Here is a 22,971-nt window from a genome sequence, read left to right on the forward strand (position 1 = left end):
CAGACATTGTAAGATTTTATCAATAATTTACCTTCATCTTCTGAATTAAATGCTATTGCTCGGAGCGTTGCTGGCATCAAATTACAGTTGGAGACTTATGAAGATTTTGGGAAGATACAAGGTACCATAGCTCACATAGAAGATACTATGTCAACTATGAGAAATGAGCTAACAAGTGTACAGGAAACTCTGGAATCGAAACTGCCTGGCATTACTGATATTCTAGCTATAGTTCAACAGCAAGTTACTAAGCTTGAAAGCTTGAACACTGAATCAGAATTATCGCATTTCCATCATCTTATTGAAGACATTCAGAGTAAATTAGAGATACTGCAACAGTCTACACCTACGCAGGATGACATAACGCAACTGCAAGAAATTTTGAAAAATGCAGCTGATGCAACAGAACTCGATGCTATAAAATTAACTCTTACTACACTTCAGAATACTGTAGCTGCTTTGCCTACTTCGCACGAAATCAGAGCTATGAGGAGAGCAGTAAATCGAATTTTAAAATCTGAGGATATCAAAAATATTCAAGCAGAAATTGCGCAAATCAGAGAAACTGTTGCTAGTCTCCCCAACAATCAAATAATTAACTAACTACATGCATTATTTAAAGAAATCAGAAGTCACGACACGATCTTGCTACCCAGAGTTCTAAATTGAAACTTGTAGAAAATTTACAGGAGATTATTTCTAATATTACGTTACAAATTACTACTCTTGAAGCAAGTCAAGAATCTGCTTTATCAGGTTTTGCTACTCAACTTCACGATCTCAAAGAGGAATATAAACAACTGTATGTTGATGTAAAAATCAAACCTAGCTACGATGAGTTGGTTCGTAATATCAACGAACACTTGGAACCGGTATTAAGCAGACTAGATGAAATAGATACTCGTCAATTTTATTCTATGGAAATTGTTAGGTTACAAAGTGTTCCAAATACTCAAAGGCACTGGACGTACGTCAATGCTGGCAATCTCTACAAATTATATCCGTACACTCAGGTACATGAATTTTTTGTTGATGGTAGTTTACGATTTCTGAAGTTTAGTTTTCTAAAACATGGAAAACATATTGAAGTTCCTCAGTTTACTATAGTGCGAAATGTGGTATACACAAGGCAGTTCAAATACCTATTGCATACTGGGATGAGTCTACCAATAAATATAAAGTACATGACGACGAACAATTATCAGTTTTTGATATTGAAATTGGTGACAAGCTAGTATTTGACATAAAGTGGTGATACCCTGAGGACATTCAATTTTATGCGATATTCTCACTTCGAACTCGATGTCAAGACAAGATAGAGTTCATGAATTACACAAACCAGCTCGTCGCAATTACAAGTGATTCGCAATTACAAGCGATTACGTGTAGTCACAAAAGGTATAAATGAATTCTTCCAGGCTGATCTGATCGAGATGGCTCCTCGCCTAAAGGGGGGGACTTTAAAAAATTTGGATAAGATAAATCATAGTTACAAATATATGCTTACAGTTATTGATACCTTTAGCAAATATGCATGGGCTGTTCCCTTAAAATCCAAGACTGGTACTTGTGTTACCGATGCTTTTAAGTCGATATTTAGTGAGGGAAGGATACCAAAATATTTACAGACAGATAGAGGGAAAGAATTCTACATTTGCTAAGTTAATGCAACAACATAATATTAAACATTATTATACATACAGTGATCTGAAAGCAAGTATAGTGGAACGATTCAACTAGACATTAAAGAATCGCATGTGGAGACAATTCACTCTACAGGGCAATTATAAGTGGGTTCAAATTTTACCCAAGCTAGTTCATGATTACAACAATACAGTACACAGTACTTTTCACATGAAACCTGCTGAGGTAACCAAATCTGATAAGCAACGATTGATTTCTACTGTTTATTGTAAAAAATATACATACACTACCAAGAAGCCAAAGTTTAAAATAGGGGATCAGGTAAGGGTCAGTAAATATAAACAGTTATTCGAAAAGGGTTTTACTAAAAATTGGAGTACGGAGTTATTCTCAGTGGTTCAAGTTTTACCAGGGAATAGAAATACATATATCATAAAAGATAATCATAACAAAATATTGAAAGGGAGATTCTATGAAGAGGAACTTAGTAAAACAAAATATCGAGATACATATCTAATCGAGAAAATATTGAAGAAGAAAAATAATAAATTGTATGTGAAATGGCTAGGTCTGCAAGACAAAAGTTGGATAGAAGCAAACCAGGTGATTCTTTGACACCAACATGGAATGTGGTACAGCGTTTACCAGATGTAGTGGAAACTAATAAGAAAAATTGAGAGTTGTTACCTGATAACATAAGATGCCTCATTGCAGGCCCATCAGGTTGTGGAAAACCACTTTGCTGGTTGATAATTTCTTGTTTGTTTCCAATTGGCTAGATTGGAAAAATAGACACTTGTATGTATTCTCAAAGAGTTTAGAACAACCGAAATACCAACAACTCATGAAGCTGTACGAGGGACTGGGCATAGCTACATTTGCATCAACAATAAAACCTCTCGACAAATGTTTGAAAAATTCTGTTGTGGTGTTTGATGATGTTATTCTGGAAAATCAGAATGAAATTAGATTTTTTTTTACACAGATTCGTCACAAAGAATTAGACTGCTTTTATTTAGCTCAAACTTATTCCAAAATTCCCAAACAATTACTACGAGATAATACAAACTTAATCTGTTTGTTTCGTCAAGATCATACAAATTTGAAACATGTATACGATGATTATGTGGGAGGAGACTTAAATTACAACCAATTTTCAAAATTCTGTTCATCTTGTTGGAACAGCGACGATTTTGCATTTGTTACTATTGACACGACTCGTAAACCTAACAATGGTAAATTTAGAAATAAAATCAACGACTTTTTAAACGTTGAAACGATATAAAATAACCATTAATCAAAAATAAATAAATATGACGAAACATAAAATAGAAGATAATTCGAAATTACGAGAGTACTTGACCAAACGTTTCAAAGGTTGGAAATCAGATAATCGAGGTTTTTACGAACAACACAAGCGTCAAGACCAACCTGTTATCGATGCAATCAGTGGTCTTGGTAAAGAGATTAAGAGTGTGACAGAACAAAATAAAAACCTCATCAATAAATTGGTTCCTCTCACTGCTAAAAATTATGCAGATTTCCATCCTACGCCATTATCCAGCATCCACACACCTCTGGTACTTAAGGAACCACCTGCTAAAGCAGCTATAGAAGAATCAGAGAAAATCGAGTTGGGTCCCCTGGCAAGGTATTACTTGAGTACAGGAAAATTCGAAAAAGATGAAGTATTTGGTTTGTATCCAACTATGGAGGAAATGAAAGCGTAGTATGGAAAATTGGCAAGTTTAAAGTTACATTTGAAGGGGACAACATAAAAATTAATTTGTGTGGGAGAAACAGCTGGTCCAGATATCCTGGTACCGTATGGCTATGAGAGCTCATTACCAAAAAACAACCAAAAAATTTTACAGAATGTGATTATCAAAGTTACTCTGAAATTTTGACACTCTGATGCTTTGTACCAAAATAACGATGCCAGTCAAAAGCGTGTGAAATCGAGCAGCGGGGATAAATACAAAAATCTGATTAAACCTATCTGGAATCAACTAAAAACTGGTAGTGGTATAAAACAATACAATACTCTACCTAAGGAATTTGTATGCATAAAAGATGTGAGAAAACTCATAGATAGGTTGCTGGTTATAGCAGGGGAGGAAAATGCTGGGAACAATAATTTCCATAATGAGAAAATGGGTATTGTAAACATGATTAGTGACAAATTAGCTAATTTTATCGGAAACGATCCTAAAGGTATAGGATACTTAATTTAAATTATCAATACTTTACCTCCTAAATTCTGGAATATATCAGAGGGTCGAGGTTTAGTGAATGATATTATTAATAAACTTCCGTTCGAGTTACATGTACCTGGTTACCAATATTGTGGTCCTGGTACAAAACTTGAGAAACGAATAGAAAGAGGGGACAGGATATTAATCCTCTGGATGCAGCTTATAAAGAACATGACATTGATTACAACACACACAAAGATCTGAATGATCGTCATGTGGCTGATCAAAAACTGAAAGAGGCAGCTTTTGGAAGATTAACAAGCAGAGATGCATCATTGGGTGAAAATATAACAGCTTTGGGTACAACTATTGCTATGAATACAAAACAAAAATTAGGGTGGGGTTTGTAATATAAATACCCTGAAATATAATAATAATAACAACAACATGAAACCAAAAGGAGTTGTATACCAAATACCATATCACGATCTTCAACATTTAAAACTTATTTCGATTTTAACTAAAAAACAACAAGAAAAGAAGAGGCAATGTATAGCCAAAGGAAATGGAAACTATTACTCAGTACGCCACAATTAAAACGATTGCAAAATGCAAGAAAGAAAACACACAGTGGAGGATTTATATTTAGCATTCCAGCTATCCTGGCTGCATTGGGGGCAGTTGGGAGCCTAGCCGGGGGCAGTGCTGGTATAGCCAAAACTGTGATTGATTCGAAAAAAAAAAATAAGGCAGAACTAGAAGAGCAAAAGCATCATAATCTTGCCATGGAGAAAAAAATAAGCAAAGTGTGAAGTCTAGAGCACTCAGAAAATTTAAAAAAAGAAGAAGCTCTTACTAACCAAGACATTGAATCTTTAATTAAAATATTTAAAATTAAACACTTCAGGGGGATTTTCATGTCTGATTCTCTCCCTAAAGGTAGTTCTCACTCTCGAGAATGTGGCGTGGTGAATTTGGACAAGTCCGAAAACGTTGGTACTCACTGGATTTGCTATTATAAACAAAATGACAATGCTTTTATTTTCGATTCTTTCGGAGGGGTACCCCCTACAGAATTAAGTCGTTACTTGAAACATGTTAAAATTTATTACAACGACGATCGTATTCGAGATTTCGATCAAATTATATGTTGCCATGTTTGTATTACGATGCTCAGAATTTTAAATAAAATACCAAACATCAAATTAAAAGATTTTCAAAAAGCTGTATTATATATTAAATATGGGAATTTTTCATCTCTCCAGCGAGACTTCGGTTTTGAAACTACATCTTCACGATGATATTATCTATCCAAAATCCATATCTCTGAGAGCATTCTACAGTATGTATCTGATTCCGAATGCAACTACCTACAAAAATACTGTATTAGTAGGTAATGAAAAAATAATTATTCCTTCTGAACAGTATAACTTATCTACTTTACAATTTGAATTTCCAAACACTGTCTTGCTTTCTCAAAATTCTGTAACACACAGAGTAGAGATTATAACTACCAATGAAACAGTGGATTTATCTACCATGGAAGAACTTTTAGGATTCGAGAACAATAGCAAATTAGAACCATGTGTTAGGCACATAGGTAAATTTATACCAAAATTCTTAGCTATTGATATATTGAATATTCACTGTAACATTGCCAAAGGTATGATTATCAAAGCAGAAGAAAATTCGATTGGCAGTCACAAGGAGACAGGTATCATTGCTACATTTAAACCGAATTCGGAATTTATGGAACCTATCTTCTATTCCCCAATCCCACCAGTCTATTTCCCCGCTTCTATTGATAAAGTTAATTACATAGAGTTAACAATTACAAATAAGAAAAATGAAATCATCGGTTTTGCCGGTGCTAATAGCACTGCGACAATAGAAATTAATATTTAAAATATATAAATAAATACCAAGATGGAAAATATCGAGAGTTATGAATTACAGTCCTTCCCTCCAAACAGGAGGACATTTGCAAATTTGAATCAGCCCAGTAAAGAGATACAGTATGACATCACGGTGGGGGGACGGATTCATTCATCCACATAGATCTGATCTGTATATAAAATTTGATATTGTAAAACAAAGTAATGGTGAAGAATATCCCCTCCCTGGGCTAATGTAAAACTTATAGATCATTTTGTTCCATTCTTATTTTCTCAAATTGAAGTCAGAAAGCATGGTACAGTGATTGACAGGATTCATTGTCCTGGAATTACATCTACTACAGTGGGGACATTGAAACTGTCCAAATCAGAGAGTGCATATTATAAAGTTGGTGGGTTCGAAGCTGGAACAAAAATTCAAGCAAAGAGTCACACAGTACTGTTCCCCATGAGATTGCTATTTGGATTTTTCTCTGATTATAAAGAAATTATGTGGAAAGGTGGTTTGAGTGTCATATTTCGCAGAGCACCCAATGATCATAATGCCATCATGAGATACAAAACTTTGAATGCAGATGGAACAGCTAATGAGGCTAGTTTACCCGAAGCTGCGAAATGTGTGTTCCTGTCTATGGAGTTGCGAATCCCTATAGTTAAATATGAATCAAATTATGCTCTCAAATACAAAGCCAACATTTTGAAAAATCCTCAAATTCCGATTCAATTTTATACATACCAATGCATTCAGAAGCCTGTGGTGGGTAAATTGTTTGAATTTGACATTACAAATCAGTTCCAATCTTTGCAATATGACATGCCATAGTTTGTAGCTCTGCTGTTCCAAACAGGGAGAGATGAGAATCAAGAAAAAGATAGCAGCCAGTTTGTGTATCTGAAGAATGGCAAAAATGAGGTGTTTCCTCGTAAAAATTATAATTTAAACATTGCAGAACAAGATTATTTAAAATTATATGAAGCATTTAGTGCTTTTAAACGAGTAACTGAAGGAAACATAGAAATGTATTATAATCCAGATGAGTTCATAATTCACAGACCAATGTTTTTAATAAATGCGTCAAAAAGAAAATTGGTAGTTATAAATGATCGAACTAATATAAAATTGATATGTGAATTTCATGAAACTCTACCGGAAAATACTACATGTAGTGCTATATTAATAGTAGAGAAGTCATATGTATATGATATAAAGAATGAGAGAGTGATAGAACAATTTTAAATAGAATAGAATAGAATATAGAATTTTATTATTTTATTATTTACTTCTGAGCATTAGGCTCTATAAAAATATATGAATAATTATATATAACATTAAAAAATTAAATATAAATATTTTTTTTCAAGTTTTTAATTTACATTTATTACAATGTTTTGTCTTAACATTTTCATAGTGTCCATATTCTCTAGTATGGATGTTACAATCTAATATTTCTAATTTATTGTCATGGCCATCGAGGGCTATTTTATTTTTTATTGTAGTATAAACAGTATGATTTTTGTTGGTAAGATAATATGCAGACATTAATTTTTTTCATTTTTATTTTCAAATAAACAATTTTTAAAATCATCCATTGTCAGTCTTACTATATTTGGTCGTTTAATACCCGTAGCTTTTTTTAATTTCTTCTTTTTTTCATCTATTTTGATACAATACATTTTTACTCTGAGTCCAGCAAATTCTGATATTATAGATCCTGCTGCTTCATCTTTCATTTTCCCAGGGATCATCTTGTTATCAACACTGTATAATAAAGTATATAATAGACAATCTTTTGGATAGTTACAAAATCAAAATGTTCTTTCATATCTAGTAAATCTTTGTACAAATCCTCTGTTTCTATTTCATATATAAAACTATCAGTATCCATGTATGCTACTTTTATGTTTTTGTATCTAGCTTGCATCACATCATAATGAAATTTATACATTTTTAATTTAGATAATAAACATAAACATAAACAGCTATCGATCGATTATTGTGTTCTTTGTATTGTTTCTCAAATTGGTCGATAGCTAAGATGTCTACTGGATATTTTATTCCTTTCATAGCTTTTTTAAATTCTATTTCATATTTTTTATATTGAGAAACACGATATTTATGATCTTTAGCTGGATGAAAATGTGCTATGATGCACCAAAGAAAACATTTATTGTCATCATTTTGAATATTCAATACACCTTTTTTGTTTCTGATCTGTTCTGGTAATCTAAAATAACTAGATCCACTTCCCCCTCCAAGAGGGTGATATTTTGCTATTTTCAATTCAAGCTTATGGTCTGTATCACAAAAATTTCTTTTTTCAAAATTTTCATGTTTTAACTTAAGTTCTTCACAAAAGCTATCATAAATATCATCTAATTGATGTTTGTTACTATAGTGCAGAATTTTTGTAAGGGTATAATGATAAAAAATGTCTTCTTGATTATTAGAAGAATTTCTATAGTTTGATGATAAAATAAAATTTATTTTGAGAGAACATATTGTAAGTTGATTATTTATTTTATTCATAATTTGGGGTTTAAGTTTAGTTAGAAAATGGGGAATATCTAATGCTTCATTATTTACATCAGTTGTATCATATATAATATGATCTAAAAAATGTTGATTATTCATTTTTTATAATTAAGTTTTGGAATTAGTTTTAAATATATAAAAATTATTATTTCTGATTTCTTAAATTAATTTTAAAAAATTATAAAATTTGAGATTGGTTTTATATATACAAAAACATTTTTTTAAGATAACATTTTTAATTAAAATAATTACAAAATATATGTCATTTAAAAAATATATAAAAATACACTATACAGTGTAATAAATATTAGTTTTTATACGTTAGTATACAAATATATTTTTGGTATTAAATTACACTAAGAGAGCTCACTATGAAATTGTTAGATGGGTGGGTGATCGCTCGTTCCCCCCTCTATGTCTACTAATTTTCTCAGGGAAAAATACAAAAACGCACAATCAAGTCAAAATTCAATCTGTGTAAAAAACGACTTGAACCACCTTCAAAATAAAATAATTGTAGCTATTACGATAAAATTTTCAGCTATGTTATTTATACAGAATTTCTGGAGACAACAAGTAACATCTGATCACATCAAAACTCAAGCTGATCGAAATTACTGTGGAAAAAATTACTTGATACACTTTTTTAAACTTAAAAATAATAAAATAGTATGTAGCTTTAAAATAAATTAAATACTTAACTTTTAACACTGCAACAACACATTCATACTCTTCAAGACACTCTCACGATACTGACTGATCTGTAATGCGAAAACCCTTTAAGTAACCTAAGCGCGGATGAAAACATCCGAAACAGTAAGTCAATCAGAAGAAACCCATTACGTCATAACCAACAACACGCTAGATACGGGTCTGTGTAATAACTTGTTGCATATAAATTGCGTAATAACTTGTTGCATAGCGTGGTTGTGCGTGGGTGTGCGTGGGTGTGCTTGGGTGGGTGTGGGTGGGCGTGGGCGTGGGTGGATGTGGGTGGGTGTGGGTGTGGGTGGGTGTACGTGGGTGTAGGTGTGGATGTGCGTGGGTGTAGGTATAAGTGCGGGTGGGTGTGGGTGATACGTAAAAATGGGGTATCATAGGGGAAATGATCTAAATCTTAGAATTTTTATACAATAAAATTGAAATTTGAGCTCTTGCGTAAAACAAATTTTCAGTTTTTTACACTTGGGAAATCAGCTAAAATCATGATTTTCAGTTAAATTACACTAAGAGAGCTCACTATGAAATTGTTAAATTTTTGGGGGGTGGCCGCTCGTGCCCCATTTCCTACTACATTACATGCAACTGAGTCGCTGCGTGAAATCGCTGAAAATGTCATTTATTAATTTCTTAATTTTACTTATTTTATATTGTTTTTCTAGCACTTACGTCAACAAAGGCGATGAGGATGATTAATGAAGTTATGAAATGGATGATAGGGCATAATGATCCATGCCTTACACAAAATTTTAAGTTAGCACTAATGAATATCAATTCGTCTTATGATTTGTCAAGTAGTTGTCTTTAACTCCAATCTTTTTCAAGGTTGACAGCATGTGTGTTTCGCGATGATGATTTGATGAAATCCACCATGTTAGTGAACTTTCTTGACAATGACTCTAATATCAGTAAAGAGAACATTTCCTTGCGAGTAGTTGTTGTTAAGAAACCAATTCCTGAAACTTTTCTGGTGGTCTCACGGCACCCAGCTGTTGTTTGTTATGGCTGGGCCTGGGGGTATGACTCACGCTGCTGTCAATACTCAATCGTTCCCGAGAAGCCAGGTTCACCAGGCAAACCTAAAATAACTTTGATATTTGGGTTGCATAGACAACAGGCTTTAAGATGTTACGATATCGTAGTTCACGTGACCCATAAACTACTTTCTCTGACTGTACAGAGATTTAACAAGACATGGCAGTTTCGTCTCGTATTGTGAATGAAGAAGCAGTCTCGTTCTCGTCTCGATTTGCGAATACTTGTCTCGTTCTCGGTCAGAGTAGCTAATGCGCTTATGGTTCTTGTTTCGCGTAACATATACACAAAAAAGCATGAATTAATTAATGAGACAAATTTTGAAAAATGGGATTTTGTACCCCAAACATAGTGTAAAAGCTATGTTTAAAATATTACATCCACCTGCTTTGTATTTTAATACACTTAAATCTCAAACAAGAGAAGACTCAAACAGTAAATCTTTGGGTAACATTATAGTATAAGGTAAACGGATTTCTTCAAATTTACAGGAGAAAGTACTTACGGAAATCATTTTCTATAGCGTTGTGGAAGTTTGTGAATGTAGTTTTGATCCATTTTAATGCGAAAACATGTCGTTTCCTGCGAGAATCTCTGTCAGACACGCTGTTGCTGCTGCCGCCATTTGCTTTCGGCACGAGAGTACAGTGTTCCGTGTGTTAAGATGACACAGCCTCATAGTCAGTGTTTCAGCCTCGCCTTGTTTTCACTAGAACATGACTTCTCCAGTATTTTTAATTTTGTTTTTATTTTTTTAACTATGCTTGCCTAACCTAACTTAACCTAACCTAACCTTACGGAAAATGGTTTTTGGGCTTAACGTGAATGGTTTTTGGGGCTAACGTGAATGGTTTTTGGGACTAACGTGAATGGTTTGTGGGGCTAACGTGAATGGTTTGTGAGGCTAACGTCAATGGTTTGCGACGTATTAGCATAATTTTAAATCCGGGCACGAAAGTAGGTATTTTCCGGTGAACGAGGTTGCAACACTGCATAAATCGACAAAACACTCGCACATCGCGCCCTGAACCATTACGCTATCGACCGCCATAATGTGTTACAGAATCGAAATAACAAGTAACAGTAAGTACTCGGAAATGTAAGAAATAGACATTATCTTAGTTAGAAATGCATTATTTCACCTTAGGAAATGTTCCGCATTCCAAAATAGTACAGAAGGGCAATAAACCCGGTTCAACGTCAGAAAATGGGGCTCGCCTTAATGGATTTCTCTCGTAAGGCATGAGCCCCATTTTCTGGCAGTGTTGCCAGCTCCTTACTCGAAAAAATCACCAAGGTTTTTTTTGGGGTCTAACCTAGCCTAAAGCAAGGAGCTGGCAATCTTGCTTGAGGCTCGCCTTAATGGTTTGCTCTTGTAAGGCACAAGTCCTATTTTCTGGCAGTGTTGCCAATATTTTACTCGAAAAAAATCACCAAGGTTGTTTTTTGGGTCTAACCTAGCCTAAAGCAAGGAGCTGGCAACGTTGCTTGAGACTTGCGTTACAGTGCATAAAGCAAGGAGCTGGCAACCTTGCTTGAGACTTGCGTTACAGTGCATAAAGCAAGAAGCTGGCAACGTTGCTTGAGACTTGCGTTACAGTGCATAAAGCAAGGAGCTGGCAACCTTGCTTGAGGCTTGCCTTACAGCGCATAAAGCAAGGTTGCCAACCTACTGGTACTTTTGCCATAGCCTTTTACAAGAAAAAAAAAGAGAAAGGGAAGAGTTAAACAACCGACAGCTTACCCACAGCTTTTTTTGGTCTAACCTAACCTAAAGCAAGGAGCTGGCAACTTTGCTTGAGCAATCAACCCGGTTGACCGCCCTCAAGTAAAAATCAGCGTTGCCAACTCCTCACTCGAAAAAAATCACCAAGATTTTTTTTGGTCTAACCTAACCTAAAGCAAGGAGCTGGCAACTTTGCTTGTGCAATCAACCCGGTTGACCGCCCTCAAGTAAATATCAGCGTTGCCAACTCCTCACTCGAAAAAAAATCACCAAGATTTTTTTTGGTCTAACCTAGCCTAAAGCAAGGAGCTGCCTTACAGCGCATAAAGCAATTTTTGCCAACGTGCATATACTAAACAAGGAGAGCCGGCACTGCCGTAAAAGAGAGAGAGATGGGTGGATGGCAACGCAGTATGTGTTTGCGTGTGTGTGTATAATATGTAGCATTATTAACTAGAGTGTGTTGGCAATTTACTTACAACTAAGAAAAATAGAGATGCCAACGTTGGTGTAAGATGAAGAGAGAGAGAGATTTATGGCTGGCAACAGTAACGAGCGAATGCGCCATATCGTAATTTTCAAACTCCGTATATCGTGACTTTTGTAAACCTCTCTCGGGGGAACGATGTGCCACACACACACACACACGCGCGCGTGCGCGTGTATTGTGACGCAAGCAAACAGACAAAATAATAATAATTGTTGTTTTTAGGATTCCTGGCTCTCTGGCGTGGTGCCCAACCAAAAAAGTAAAGGTTTTCCCGTACGGCCTTCGAACGTAAAATTGATTGACGTGCAGGCGAATCTCTTCCGGAATGTTTTTCAATTCGTACATCTGACCATACATGCTATTCATCATCAATTTAGCCGTGTTCTGTTTGGCGTCCATTTCGAGCAGTTTGCCCGGCGGTAAAGTCTTATTGTTTTTAAATTTTTTGATTTTTTTAAGCAAGGCCATGATCTTACGGATGTACATGATATTAAGCGTGTCTCGTGAAAAATACACGTGAAGATCAGCTTCCGTACAGCCGGCTGGATTTGTAACGCCGCGATAAACATTAACTTCCGTACCGGGCAGAATGCCTGTTCCGGCGTGGAATTTGCGCCACTCCCAAGTTCACGTTGAAAGGGGAGAGGCCAGCTGATACTTTGGCCATGCACATGCCCCCTTAACTTGCCCCGTAGGACATGTTCTGTTCTCTTACGAGAATTAATATAGTTTGTCATAGAACCCTCCAATTCATGACTTAGCAAAAAATCTGTTTGCGGATTCATCACGTACACCTATATGTGAGAAAAAGTATGAATAGAACCTATGCTCGGAAATCCAAAATGGCGACCAGAAGTGGGGTTATCTTGGAAACAGTAAGACTTAGCAAGAATCTGTTTGCGGATTCGTCACGTACGCCTATACGTGAGAAAAAGTATGAATAGAACCTATGTTCGGAAATCCAAAATGGCGACCGGAAGTGGCGTTATCTTGGAAACGGTAAGACTTAGGAAAAATCTGTTTGGAGATTCATCATGTACACCTATATGTGAGAAAAAGTATGAATAGAACCTATGTTCGGAAATCCAAAATGGCGACCGGAAGTGGTGTTATCTTGGAAACGGTAAGACTTAGGAGAAATCTGTTTGCGGATTCATCACGTACGCCTATATGTGAGAAAAAGTATGAATAGAACCTATGCTCGGAAATCCAAAATGGCGACCGGAAGTGGCGTTATCTTGGAAACGGTAAGACTTAGGAAAATTTTGTTTGCGGATTCATCACGTACGCCTATATGTGAGAAAAAGTATGAATAGAACCTATGTTCGGAAATCCAAAATGGCGACCGGAAGTGGGGTTATCTAGGAAACAGTAAAACTTAGGAAAAATCTGTTTGCGGATTCATCACGTACACCTATACGTGAGAAAAAGTATAAATAGAACCTATGTTCGGAAATCCAAAATGGCGACCGGAAGTGGGGTTATCTAGGAAACGGTAAGACTTAGGAGAAATCTGTTTGCGGATTCATCACGTACACCTATACGTGAGTAAAAGTATGAATAGAATCTATGTTCGGAAATCGAAAATGGCGACCGGAAGTGGGATTATCTTGGAAACGGTAAGACTTAGGAAAATTCTGTTTGCGGATTCATCACGTACACCTATACGTGAGAAAAAATATGAATAGAACCTATGTTCGGAAATCGAAAATAGCGACCGGAAGTGGGGTTATCTTGAAAACGGTAAGACTTAGGAAAAATCTGTTTGGTGATTCATCACGTACGCCTATACGTGAGAAAATATGAATAGAACCTATGCTCAGAAATCGAAAATGGCGAGCGGAAATAAGGTTATTTTGGAAACGGCAAGACTTAGAAAAAATATGTTTGCTGATTCATCATGTACGTCTATACATGAGTAAAAATATGAATAGAACCTATGTTCGGAAATTTGAACGAAGCGAACAGAGAGATCGAATACGACGTGGACGTAGGGGGACGGGTTTGTTCATCCTCACAGAGCGGACCTCTACCTTGAATTCGACGTGGTGAAGAAGAAAAGCGGATACGCGTTTCCCGCAGCAGCAGCAAATTTGATACTTGTGGACAACTTCGTGCCTCACCTGTTCTCGCAGGTGGAGGTGAGGAAACACAACACCGTCATCGACAGAATAGATTATCCAGGCATCACGTCGACGGCAGTAGGAACTTTGAAATTATCCAAAACAGACGCAGCGTACTATCAGGTAGGAGGATTCGAAGCCGGGACCAAAATATCGACGAGAAGTCACACGGTGCTCTTTCCCATGCGTTTGCTTCCGGGATTCTTCTCGGACTACAAGGAGATTATGTGGAAGAGAGGACTGCGCGTTACGTTTCGAAGAGCTGCCAACAACAACGACGCACTGATGCACTGATGCGACGCAGTTCAACAACATACAGTTCGACATGCCAGATTTCATCGTAGTGCTTTTTCAGACCGGGAGGGACAAAAATCAGGAAAAAGATTCCAGCAAGTTTGACGACTGCAAGATCAAGAATGTTTATCTGAAGAACAGTAGAAACGAAGTGTTCCCGCACGAGAATTACAACCTCGACGTGACCAAAAACGATTACCTCAAATTTTACGAAGCGTTCTCGGCTTACAAACGCGTGACCGAGGGAAGCGTGGACATGTACTACACGCCCAGCGAATTCAAAGCACGGAGACCCATGACCGTCATCAACACATCTAAGAGAAAGAAGGTTGTGGTCAACGATCGAACCAACATCAAGATTGTCTGCGAGTTTCACGATGCCTTGCCCGAGGATATCCTATGTAGTGGAACGTGGAGAGAAACCTTGGTGATTTTTTCGAGTAAGATGTTGGCAACACTGCGAGAAAATAAGGCTTATGCCTTACAAGAGCAAACTATTAAGGCGAGCCTCACCGAGCCTCATTTTCGGTCGCAGAATTCTCTATTTGGGTCTACTAATGTTGCCAACTCACTAGGCCGTATCAATATTGCGCGCTCAAGCATGATTTAATTTTATTATATTTTCAGATTGACCACAAAACAAGGTGTTGACAGGCAGTGCGTATATATATTGTAAGAAGATGTTTTATTATCAACCTCTACTTCTTGCAGTACATCCTGGACACAGCGTTGCAGGTTAACAAAGGATTTTTGGTTAGTATATATTTTTTTTCTTAAAACTGTTCGGTTACTCGCTCGTTCCTGGCATCATACACAAAAGTTTTCTCCGCGATGAGGATGACGCTACACAGAGTGTCGGCAGGCAAGGCATCGTGGAACTCGCACACAATCTTGATGTTGGTGCGATCGTTAACAACCACCTGCTTTCTTTTAGATGTGTTGATGAGGAACATGGGTCTGCGAGCTATGAACTCGTTTGGATTGTAGTACACGTCCACGTTACCGGAAGTCACTCGTTTGTAAGCTGTGTACGCCTCGTACAGTTTCAGGTAGTCCTCTTCTGCGATGTTTAGGTTGTAGTTCTCACGTGGGAAAACTTCGTTCCTGCCATTTTTGAGGTAAATGTTCTTAATCTTGCAGTTGTCGAACTGGCTTGAATTTTTCTCCTGATTGTTACCTCTTCCTGTCTGGAAGAGTACGACTGCAAACTCGGGCATGTCGTACCGAATGTTGTTGAATTGCGTGGTTACGTCAAATTCGAAATGATTGCCGGAAGCAGGTTTTTGCACACACTGGTAGCCATAAAACTGAATGGACACTTGAGGATTCTTCAGGATGTCGGCTTTGTACTTGAGAGCATAGTTTGATTCGTATTCTACCACTGGCACGCGCAGCTCCATGGACCTTACAATACACTTGGCAGCGTCGGGTAGTGTGTTGGGAAGCAAGGTAGCCCCGTCCGGGCCCAAAGTGCTGTATCGCATCAGTGCGTCGTTGTCGTTGGCAGCTCTGCGAAAAGTAACACGCAAACCACCCTTCCACATGATCTCCTTGTAGTCCGAGAAAAAACCGGGCAGCAGACGCATGGGAAACAGTACTGTGTGACTTTGAGTTTTGATTTTTGTACCTGCTTCGAATCCCCCTGCCTGGTAGTATGCTGCATCGGTCTTGGAGAGTTTCAGTGTTCCCACGGCAGTCGAGGTAATCCCGGGGTAGTCAACCCTATCGATGACGGTGCCGTGCTTTCTAACTTCCACCTGCGAGAATAGGTATGGCACAAAATTATCTACGAGTCTTAGGTTTGCGTTGGCAAGAAATGCTTCGCCGTTGTCTCTCTTCACTACATCAAACTTGACGTACAAATCAGCTCTGTGAGGGTGAATGAATCCATCCCCGACGTCCACATCGTATTCTATCTCTCGATTCGCTTCGTTAAGGTTGGCAAACGTGCGACGGTTGGGAGGGAAGGACTGCAACTCGTAACTTTCGATTTGTTCCATGATGGCTATTTATTATATGTTAATCTCCACGACGGCAGTGGTCGCGGCTCCTGCAAAATCAACCACCCCCCTCTTCTTGTTTGTCACTGCTAATTCTATGTTGTCTATGCGATTACGAGATACAGGAAAGTATATCGGTGGGGAGGGCGTGTAGATAATTGGCTCCATGAACTCAGAGTTTGGTTTGAACGTAGCGATAATACCTGTCTGCTTGTGACTCCCTGGGATGCCGTCAGAGGATTTGGTGATCATACCTCGATCATTTTTTTACAGAGCAGTTCGGGTAGGTTGTTATTTATAACCCCACCCCCAATTTTTTTGTTTTGTTTCGTGTTCATGGCGATGGTCGTACCTAATGCGGCGACCCGTTCGCCCAGCGAGACGTCTCTGCTGACGAGTCTCCCGAAAGCTGCGTGCTCTAACTTTCTGTCAGCATCATGACGTACATCGAGATCGGTATTGGTATTGTAGGCAATATCGTGATTCTTGCATGCAGCATCCAGGGGATTCACACCCTTGTCGCCTCTTTTTAGTCGCTGTTCGAGTTTGGTACCGGGGCCGCGGTACTGGTAACCTGGCAAGTGTATCTTGAAGGGTAGCTTGTTGATGATGTCGTTCACGAGACCTCGATCTTCGGCCACGTTCCAAAATTTCGGAGGTAGGGTGTTGATGATTTTGATGAGGTACCCTATGCCTTTGTCGTCATTCACAATGAAGATGGCAAGCTTGGAGCTAATCATGTCCACAATTCCTACCTTCTCGTTGCGAAAGTTGCTGTTGCCTGCATTCCCCTCTCCTACAATAACCAACAACCTGTCTATGAGCTTGCGCACGTCGTCAACCCACACAAACTCTTTGGGCAGGTTGTTGTAGAGTTTGACGCCGCTGCCTGTTTTGACCTGGTTCCATATCGGCTTGATGAGGTTCTTGTATTTTTTCGCCGCTGCTAGATTTGACGCGATTCTGCGTAGCGTCGTTTTTTTGGTACAAGGCATCCGTCATGATCAAAATTTCCTTGTAATTTTGGTAATCTTCGTCTGTGTAATCTCTTGGCTGCTTTTTTGGTGATGAGTTCCCACAGTCCAACCGTACCAGGATACCTGTTCCAGCTGTTTTTCTCACCCAAATTGACTTTCATGTTGTCACCCTCGAACGTGACTTTCGATTTTTCGATTTTCCAAACCACGCCCTCGTTGAGTTCCATGGTTGGGTACAATCCGAAAACCTCGTTTTTCTCGAACTAAACTCAACGGCCTGTTGATCAATCAATTTTCGGAACGTTGCTCTTCTTGCTGGAACAGTGACGATTTCGGATTCGCGACGATCGACATGACGAGGAAACCCAACGACGGAAAATACAGAAACAAAATTAACGACTTTCTAAACGTTGCAACGTTCTGAGAAACGTTTCTCAGAACGTTGCAACGTTTAGAAAGTCGTTAATTTTGTTTCTGTATTTTCCGTCGTTGGGTTTCCTCGTCATGTCGATCGTCGCGAATCCGAAATCGTCACTGTTCCAGCAAGAAGAGCAACGTTCCGAAAATTGATTGATCAACAGGCCGTTGAGTTTAGTTCGAGAAAAACGAGGTTTTCGGATTGTACCCAACCATGGAACTCAACGAGGGCGTGGTTTGGAAAATCGAAAAATCGAAAGTCACGTTCGAGGGTGACAACATGAAAGTCAATTTGGGTGAGAAAAACAGCTGGAACAGGTATCCTGGTACGGTTGGACTGTGGGAACTCATCACCAAAAAAGCAGCCAAGAGATTACACAGACGAAGATTACCAAAATTACAAGGAAATTTTGATCATGACGGATGCCTTGTACCAAAAAAACGACGCTACGCAGAATCGCGTCAAATCTAGCAGCGGCGAAAAAATACAAGAACCTCATCAAGCCGATATGGAACCAGGTCAAAACAGGCAGCGGCGTCAAACTCTACAACAACCTGCCCAAAGAGTTTGTGTGGGTTGACGACGTGCGCAAGCTCATAGACAGGTTGTTGGTTATTGTAGGAGAGGGGAATGCAGGCAACAGCAACTTTCGCAACGAGAAGGTAGGAATTGTGGACATGATTAGCTCCAAGCTTGCCAACTTCATTGTGAATGACGACAAAGGCATAGGGTACCTCATCAAAATCATCAACACCCTACCTCCGAAATTTTGGAACGTGGCCGAAGATCGAGGTCTCGTGAACGACATCATCAACAAGCTACCCTTCAAGATACACTTGCCAGGTTACCAGTACCGCGGCCCCGGTACCAAACTCGAACAGCGACTAAAAAGAGGCGACAAGGGTGTGAATCCCCTGGATGCTGCATGCAAGAATCACGATATTGCCTACAATACCAATACCGATCTCGATGTACGTCATGATGCTGACAGAAAGTTAGAGCACGCAGCTTTCGGGAGACTCGTCAGCAGAGACGTCTCGCTGGGCGAACGGGTCGCCGCATTAGGTACGACCATCGCCATGAACACGAAACAAAACAAAAAAATTGGGGGTGGGGTTATAAATAACAACCTACCCGAACTGCTCTGTAAAAAAATGATCGAGGTATGATCACCAAATCCTCTGACGGCATCCCAGGGAGTCACAAGCAGACAGGTATTATCGCTACGTTCAAACCAAACTCTGAGTTCATGGAGCCAATTATCTACACGCCCTCCCCACCGATATACTTTCCTGTATCTCGTAATCGCATAGACAACATAGAATTAGCAGTGACAAACAAGAAGAGGGGGGTGGTTGATTTTGCAGGAGCCGCGACCACTGCCGTCGTGGAGATTAACATATAATAAATAGCCATCATGGAACAAATCGAAAGTTACGAGTTGCAGTCCTTCCCTCCCAACCGTCGCACGTTTGCCAACCTTAACGAAGCGAATCGAGAGATAGAATACGATGTGGACGTCGGGGATGGATTCATTCACCCTCACAGAGCTGATTTGTACGTCAAGTTTGATGTAGTGAAGAGAGACAACGGCGAAGCATTTCTTGCCAACGCAAACCTAAGACTCGTAGATAATTTTGTGCCATACCTATTCTCGCAGGTGGAAGTTAGAAAGCACGGCACCGTCATCGATAGGGTTGACTACCCCGGGATTACCTCGACTGCCGTGGGAACACTGAAACTCTCTAAGACCGATGCAGCATACTACCAGGCAGGGGGATTCGAAGCAGGTACAAAAATCAAAACTCAAAGTCACACAGTACTGTTTCCATGCGTCTGCTGCCCGGTTTTTTCTCGGACTACAAGGAGATCATGTGGAAGGGTGGTTTGCGTGTTACTTTTCGCAGAGCTGCCAACGACAACGACGCACTGATGCGATACAGCACTTTGGGCCCGGACGGGGCTACCTTGCTTCCCAACACACTACCCGACGCTGCCAAGTGTATTGTAAGGTCCATGGAGCTGCGCGTGCCAGTGGTAGAATACGAATCAAACTATGCTCTCAAGTACAAAGCCGACATCCTGAAGAATCCTCAAGTGTCCATTCAGTTTTATGGCTACCAGTGTGTGCAAAAACCTGCTTCCGGCAATCATTTCGAATTTGACGTAACCACGCAATTCAACAACATTCGGTACGACATGCCCGAGTTTGCAGTCGTACTCTTCCAGACAGGAAGAGGTAACAATCAGGAGAAAAATTCAAGCCAGTTCGACAACTGCAAGATTAAGAACATTTACCTCAAAAATGGCAGGAACGAAGTTTTCCCACGTGAGAACTACAACCTAAACATCGCAGAAGAGGACTACCTGAAACTGTACGAGGCGTACACAGCTTACAAACGAGTGACTTCCGGTAACGTGGACGTGTACTACAATCCAAACGAGTTCATAGCTCGCAGACCCATGTTCCTCATCAACACATCTAAAAGAAAGCAGGTGGTTGTTAACGATCGCACCAACATCAAGATTGTGTGCGAGTTCCACGATGCCTTGCCTGCCGACACTCTGTGTAGCGTCATCCTCATCGCGGAGAAAACTTTTGTGTATGATGCCAGGAACGAGCGAGTAACCGAACAGTTTTAAGAAAAAAAATATATACTAACCAAAAATCCTTTGTTAACCTGCAACGCTGTGTCCAGGATGTACTGCAAGAAGTAGAGGTTGATAATAAAACATCTTCTTACAATATATATACGCACTGCCTGTCAACACCTTGTTTTGTGGTCAATCTGAAAATATAATAAAATTAAATCATGCTTGAGCGCGCAATATTGATACGGCCTAGTGAGTTGGCAACATTAGTAGACCCAAATAGAGAATTCTGCGACCGAAAATGAGGCTCGGTGAGGCTCGCCTTAATAGTTTGCTCTTGTAAGGCATAAGCCTTATTTTCTCGCAGTGTTGCCAACATCTTACTCGAAAAAATCACCAAGGTTTCTCTCCACGTTCCACTACATAGGATATCCTCGGGCAAGGCATCGTGAAACTCGCAGACAATCTTGATGTTGGTTCGATCGTTGACCACAACCTTCTTTCTCTTAGATGTGTTGATGACGGTCATGGGTCTCCGTGCTTTGAATTCGCTGGGCGTGTAGTACATGTCCACGCTTCCCTCGGTCACGCGTTTGTAAGCCGAGAACGCTTCGTAAAATTTGAGGTAATCGTTTTTGGTCACGTCGAGGTTGTAATTCTCGTGCGGGAACACTTCGTTTCTACTGTTCTTCAGATAAACATTCTTGATCTTGCAGTCGTCAAACTTGCTGGAATCTTTTTCCTGATTTTTGTCCCTCCCGGTCTGAAAAAGCACTACGATGAAATCTGGCATGTCGAACTGTATGTTGTTGAACTGCGTCGCATCAGTGCATCAGTGCGTCGTTGTTGTTGGCAGCTCTTCGAAACGTAACGCGCAGTCCTCTCTTCCACATAATCTCCTTGTAGTCCGAGAAGAATCCGGAAGCAAACGCATGGGAAAGAGCACCGTGTGACTTCTCGTCGATATTTTGGTCCCGGCTTCGAATCCTCCTACCTGATAGTACGCTGCGTCTGTTTTGGATAATTTCAAAGTTCCTACTGCCGTCGACGTGATGCCTGGATAATCTATTCTGTCGATGACGGTGTTGTGTTTCCTCACCTCCACCTGCGAGAACAGGTGAGGCACGAAGTTGTCCACAAGTATCAAATTTGCTGCTGCTGCGGGAAACGCGTATCCGCTTTTCTTCTTCACCACGTCGAATTCAAGGTAGAGGTCCGCTCTGTGAGGATGAACAAACCCGTCCCCCTACGTCCACGTCGTATTCGATCTCTCTGTTCGCTTCGTTCAAATTTCCGAACATAGGTTCTATTCATATTTTTACTCATGTATAGACGTACATGATGAATCAGCAAACATATTTTTTCTAAGTCTTGCCGTTTCCAAAATAACCTTATTTCCGCTCGCCATTTTCGATTTCTGAGCATAGGTTCTATTCATATTTTACTCACGTATAGGCGTACGTGATGAATCACCAAACAGATTTTTCCTAAGTCTTACCGTTTTCAAGATAACCCCACTTCCGGTCGCTATTTTCGATTTCCGAACATAGGTTCTATTCATATTTTTTCTCACGTATAGGTGTACGTGATGAATCCGCAAACAGAATTTTCCTAAGTCTTACCGTTTCCAAGATAATCCCACTTCCGGTCGCCATTTTCGATTTCCGAACATAGATTCTATTCATACTTTTACTCACGTATAGGTGTACGTGATGAATCCGCAAACAGATTTCTCCTAAGTCTTACCGTTTCCTAGATAACCCCACTTCCGGTCGCCATTTTGGATTTCCGAACATAGGTTCTATTTATACTTTTTCTCACGTATAGGTGTACGTGATGAATCCGCAAACAGATTTTTCCTAAGTTTTACTGTTTCCTAGATAACCCCACTTCCGGTCGCCATTTTGGATTTCCGAACATAGGTTCTATTCATACTTTTTCTCACATATAGGCGTACGTGATGAATCCGCAAACAAAATTTTCCTAAGTCTTACCGTTTCCAAGATAACGCCACTTCCGGTCGCCATTTTGGATTTCCGAGCATAGGTTCTATTCATACTTTTTCTCACATATAGGCGTACGTGATGAATCCGCAAACAGATTTCTCCTAAGTCTTACCGTTTCCAAGATAACACCACTTCCGGTCGCCATTTTGGATTTCCGAACATAGGTTCTATTCATACTTTTTCTCACATATAGGTGTACATGATGAATCTCCAAACAGATTTTTCCTAAGTCTTACCGTTTCCAAGATAACGCCACTTCCGGTCGCCATTTTGGATTTCCGAACATAGGTTCTATTCATACTTTTTCTCACGTATAGGCGTAC

Source organism: Lepisma saccharinum, chromosome 1 (assembly GCF_977018435.1).
Source record: "Lepisma saccharinum chromosome 1, izLepSacc3.1, whole genome shotgun sequence".
In the NCBI taxonomy this organism is placed as follows: Eukaryota; Metazoa; Arthropoda; class Insecta; order Zygentoma; family Lepismatidae; genus Lepisma; species Lepisma saccharinum.